This window comes from Limulus polyphemus, unplaced genomic scaffold (assembly GCF_000517525.1).
Source record: "Limulus polyphemus unplaced genomic scaffold, Limulus_polyphemus-2.1.2 Scaffold4340, whole genome shotgun sequence".
NCBI classification, from domain to species: Eukaryota; Metazoa; Arthropoda; class Merostomata; order Xiphosura; family Limulidae; genus Limulus; species Limulus polyphemus.
The window spans coordinates 77,608-84,152 of record NW_013669950.1 but is presented as its reverse complement, the minus strand read 5'-3'; positions in this window follow the sequence as shown (position 1 = coordinate 84,152).

The window sequence follows — 6,545 nt, the reverse complement described above, 5'->3', positions numbered from 1 at the left end:
TCAACACACTAAGCTAGGACATGATGTCAGTACTTGGACCTACTTGTTATATTAGTCAACACACTAAGCTAGGACATGATTTCAGTACTTGGACCTACTTGTTATATTAGTCAACACACTAAGCCACAACATGAAATTAAAACCTGGACCTCCTTGTTATGTTTGTCAACACAGGAAGCTAGGACATGATTTCAGTACCTGGACCTCCTTGTTATGTTTGTAAACACACTAAGCCACGACACGATGTTAAAATTAGAAATTACATCGACCTAGGAAGAAGGACAGGTTCCCCCAAAAGGTCACCTGCTGAATGATGTAAAGTATAATCTGTACCAAACCTAAAGTGAAGAAAATCAAATATCTGTAATCTTAAGTAAAAGAACGTTGAAGCTGGATGAGGTCACCAATTTACTGGACACATCCAGCCGAAGACATCAATCACTTGTTTTGATGGACATTCTACTCTTCAGATCTTCTCATTTCAATCTGACCAACATGTTCCTCAAATTTCTGTTCGTTTTGTGCACAACACCCGTCCATTTTTTTATTAAGTGTTCTCACCTGAAGCATCTTGTACATAGCTCCCCCCACCCCCCTAAATATCGATTCTAGGTTTTCTGTTTATTTTGAAGACGCACCCTGAGCCAGTTTTATAACGCAGTTCCTTCAAATTATGTGATTATTAACGTTTGTTACTGATAACATTTTCATTTGTTAGCTCGTAATGACAGGGGAAGTTTAAACAAAATAATAATAATATGAGTAGAATTTAAAAAAATGTTCTTCGCAAATTCCCCAAATGAATTTTTCTTTTATTAAGTTACAGCTTCATCTAGGAGCATCACGTTTTTGTAAAGAATGAATGTGTCTTACTATGTATCCAGTTTATTCGTTTATATGATATGTGATTCATATTTGAAAAACAACAACAACAACAAAATATATATATATATATACATATTGACGCAGCTTTAATATTTCTCTGCGGTATGTCTGCGGACTTATAACGCTAGAAATCGGGTTTCTATACCCGTGGTGGGCAGAGTACAGATAGCCCATTGTGTAGCTTTGTGCTTAACTACAAACAAACAAACTATTACCCACATCAGAAACACTGCGAAGAAGGTTCTCAGTTATTGAATTATTTTCAAATTCAGCAAACCCCCCCCCCCTTTCTTATTGACTCAGCAGCAAGTCTGAAAGCTCATAACATTAAAACCCGGGTTTTGATAGCCACTGTGGGCACAGCACAGATTGTGCTTAATAACAAACAAATATATATCAGGAAAAAAAGTGTCAAATCGAGTTCGTTTCCTGCTGGAAATATTTCCATGGAACACAATGTATATTTTTATCATACCGTTTTGTTTTTTTGTTCAAACATTTTAAGTATCAGACATTGATTACGAGTTATATCTGTCCAGTTTTTCATGCCTTGTACAGGTACGATAAGGTATAAACACATGTTAGTGTTACTATATAGGTTGACACGTGGGTGTGATAAATTTGAAGGCACACCTTGAATAACTCTCAAATAAACAAAGGTGTTTTCTCAACTTTCTTGTTTGTTTTAGACAAAATGTCCGATAAAGATATTCGATTTCGACCCTGAGATGTAATTAAAACATTTTCTGTACACCCCCCCCCCCAGTCTCTTAGAATATACAACCGACGTTATTTGCTTGTTAAGAAATAAAAGTATTTCAAAAAATATCCGTAGACAAACCATAAACAAACAAGAACTAAGCAAACAATAAGAACTGAGTTTTTTTATGTACTTCTGCAGTAGTAGTAGTAAAGAAAGGAACATTCCTTCAAAATGTACGAAATGCGAATAACTTTAGCAAAAATGTACATTTAGAATAACTTACATTTGGTTATATTAGTATAGAAAATATATCTCAGCTTTAGTCTCAATATTAAACAAAATAGGGGAAAAAATATTGTAACTAATGTCGATTCTCAGTGATTTAGTAAGCTAAGTACGTCTAAAGAAAAGAACAATGATTGTGAACAGCCCGAGTATAACTTGATAATGATTACAGAAACATTTTCTAAAAGTCATGGGAAGTAAATTTCCCCTCACCTTCCGCAGTGACAAAGATACTTGGAAGGGGGATTTTATTAGGAAATATGATCCCCCTTCCACTACCCGCACAGTCACACAAATACTTGTTTTGAGGAACAACGTTCCCCCCACCTCCCGTACGGTGACACAAATACTTGTTTTGAGGAACAACGTTCCCCCCATCTCCCGTACGGTGACACAAATGCTTCTTTTGTACCAGATATATAAACATCCGGTTTATAAAGAACGAAACGGTATATTAATTTCCAGAGTCTCAGATGATACACGTGTTTTACAGTAACCATTCTCGCAACCACATCAGCCAAGTCCATTATCTCTGGACTTTGGACACCTTTACAGTGCAGGTTACATGCCAAATGGCACACCAACCTTCAGCAAACATCATCGTGTTTCAACGCTGTTTACTAAACACTCTATCCCAGGACTAGAATTAAATAGGAGATATTACAGTAACCATAAGGCTACGTTAATAAAATTTTTTCTACAGCTAAGCTAACCATCATTAGTCTGTGGAAAGTTCAATGCTGTTGTTATCAGAATAAATAAAAACCTTCTAGCTTGTAACATATGCTCCATAACTACCAACGCTCTTTTTGAACCTTTATTTTTTCTCTCTCTCTGTTTTCAATTTTGAATATTTTAATTCAGAACTTCCATTTAAGGGAAATGCAAGTAAAGATATCAAGACTTTTGTGGAAAGTGAATTAAGATATTTTAAGTTGGAAATCCATTTTAAGAAGATTTTTATCACAAAACGAAGGAGTTGTTATGCCATTCGACAGAGTAACATGTGACAACAAGCTTGTTTCATCTAAACATTTTTCAGGTTTTTACTTGTAGAAAACGTACTCGTAATCTCCGTGAACCCCCCCCCCCTCCCAGGGGCAAACGGCAAGGCGGAAGGCTTAAAACGCTAAAAACAGAGTTTCGATACCTGTAATGGGTACAGCACAGATATCTTATTGTGTTGCTATGTGCTCAACTATAAATAAAGAATTATCTAAAAATATGTTTATAAATATTTATGGTTTAAATATTTAAAAAATCCATTAACTGTTTTTCATCGTATTTGATTGATATATATAATTTCAATCTATAAAGAGATGGGCAGAACAATTTTTTTTACTTACCAGAAAAAAAAAATACACTTAGAGACCTTTCTGTTGAAATGTGCTTGTTTGTTTTGAATTTTCGCGCAAAGCTACACGAGGACTATCTGTGCTAGCCGTCCCTAATTTAGCAATCTAAGACTAGAGGGAAGGCAGCTAGTCACCATCACCCACCGCCCACTCTTGGGCTACTCTTTCTCTAACGAATAGTGGGATTCACCGTCATATTATAACGCCCCCATGGATGAGAGGGCGAGCATCTTTGGTGGGATGGAGATTCGAACCTGCGACCCGCAGATTGCGAGTCCAACGTCCGAAACACCTCGCCATGCCAGGCCATTCTGCTGAAATAACCCTATCCTTCGTCATTATTTATAGAATTAAATTAACATAAGACAAAACATTTTATATTTGGTTGTTGTTAAGCAAAAAGCTACGCAATAGATTATGTGCGCTCTGCCCACGGTGGGTATCGAAACCCGACTTTTTTTTTAGGTTATAAGCCCTCAGTATTTCCACTGAGTCACCGGAGGGGGCAAAACAAACCAACAAACAAGAATAACAGCGTTTGTTTCAAACTAATTACACAAAACACCATTTATATTCATCGTTAAAACAAAGCTCTCCAAATGTAAAGCGTTGTTCACAGGAAATTCTTTGTTTCATGGGCACTCGACTCTTACTTAATCTGCAGGTCGCGGGTTCGAATCCCGTCATCGAACATGCTTGCCCATTCAGCCCTGGGGCGTTATAACGTGACGGTCAATCCTACTATTCATTGGTAAAGAGCAGTCCAAGAGTTGGCGGTGGATGGTGTTAATTAGCTACCTACCCTATAGTTTATCATTCGATAATTGGAGTCGGCTAGCGTAGGTAGCGCCCCCTTTAGTAGCTTTGGTTCATTCCCTATATTATCGCTGTTTCATGCATGGCCACATACAGTATTAAGCTACGATAGTAGAATTTATCAAAAGTAGGGTGTATTATATACTCAAGAACAAGAATACAAAATCTACAGGTTACAATTATCTACAAACAAATTGTATTACTTTTCCCCGAGAAAACTTTTAACGCGCAAAAGTGACTTGACGAGCAAATTTTGTAAGTTAATTGTTTGTTTATTTGTAATTAAGCACAAAGCTACACAATGGGCTATCTGTGTTCTGCCCACCACGGGTATCGAAACCCGGATTATAGCGTTGTAAGTCGGCAGACAATCCGCTGTGCCACTGGGGGGGGGGGCTGTAAATTATTAACTATGCGTATTTACAGCGCGCGTGTGTACACTGTTTCCAATATTGTATTGCTTTGGTCACGAATTGGTTTTATTGTATTATTTTCACAGTTTGAATCGGTAAAACCACTTTTATTAGAATGTGCTAATAGAATGATTTTATCGTCTGAATTCGGAGCTAGTACTAAAATAATTTTTGTTTAGAAGTTTTCTGGCATTAAATAATAGTTTTCCCTCTGTTAAATTATATTATTTCACTTACATTCATCGTTGACGTTTAGAGACGTTTCTACTGTGTCTTATTTATGTTATTGCTATATTTATTTCATGTTATATAATAAGAATTTATATGTTTTCTACAGAACGTTCCCTTACAACATATATTCCGGTAATTAGGTTTACTGTTGTACAACAGATAAATATTAAGACCGGTAATAAACAGTAGATTTAAAATAATAATTGAATACGGACAGCAAAAATAGAAAGAAGCAAACATTCTTAAATAAGAAATGTCAATCTTTATTTGTCATAAACCTGGAATCTGACTACAAACAAAAACAATAATAAATTATCTACATTAGTGATCACTTCCATTATACATGTCTAAGTTACCTTATCCATTCTAACTCATAATAACTTCTATATCCCCCTCCGTTTGGGAATAATCCACACCTCAGGAGAGCAATTACACAGAAGTATAGTCAAGAAAGTTTAAGCTGTATCGGATGGTCACTGTTGTACATATCCCGAGACAAGGAATGGTACAAGTTTATGTCCATGTGCATATCCCGAGACAAGGAATGATGCAAGTTTATGTCCATGTACATATCCCGAGACAAGGAATGGTACAAGTTTATGTCCATGTACATATCCCGAGACAAGGAATGATGCAAGTTTATGTCCATGTACATATCCCGAGACAAGGAATGATGCAAGTTTATATCCATGTACATATCCCGAGACAAGGAATGATGCAAGTTTATTGTCCATGTGCATATCCCGAGACAAGGAATGATGCAAGTTTATTGTCCATGTACATATCCCGAGACAAGGAATGATGCAAGTTTATTGTCCATGTACATATCCCGAGACAAGGAATGGTACAAGTTTATGTCCATGTACATATCCCGAGACAAGGAATGATGCAAGTTTATGTCCATGTGCATATCCCGAGACAAGGAATGATGCAAGTTTATGTCCATGTACATATCCCGAGACAAGGAATGATGTAACTTTATGTCCATGTACATATCCCGAGACAAGGAATGGTACAAGTTTATGTCCATGTACATATCCCGAGACAAGGAATGATGCAAGTTTATGTCCATGTACATATCCCGAGACAAGGAATGATGCAAGTTTATGTCCATGTACATATCCCGAGACAAGGAATGGTACAAGTTTATGTCCATGTACATATCCCGAGACAAGGAATGATGCAAGTTTATGTCCATGTACATATCCCGAGACAAGGAATGGTACAAGTTTATTGTCCATGTACATATCCCGAGACAAGGAATGGTACAAGTTTATTGTCCATGTACATATCCCGAGACAAGGAATGGTACAAGTTTATTGTCCATGTACATATCTCGTACGTATCTTGACTTTACCTACTGTAGGAACCGAACCCTAAATTTTAGAATTATCAGCCTTTAAACTTACCTTAATGTTTTAAGTGTATAAAGCGTCAATTTGAGTGTAAAATTAAGTATTATTATGGAAATGATTTATTTCATGTGTAAAAAGGATTCCCCTTTATTATTAATACTTCATTTTATGTGTCCTTTTCATATTACAATGGCACACTAGAAAAGAAATAAGTACAACTAGCAGAGACTCGCAAAACATTTTCGGCCAAATTAATATGTTTGTCGTAACAGTACTTCTTTAAATATAACATTTCTAGCACAATACAAACAAATTGTAATCGTAGACAACGAAATGTATAAATTCACTTGTATATAGGCCGTACTTTATAAAACTTTAACTTATGTTAGGCCTAAGTTCGATAAAGAGATAAATTAACAGAGTAACCTGTGTACGTTTTTTTTTACTTTAGTTTAGTTAGGACTAAACTCTACTGTACTTAATATTATCGATAGATAAACTC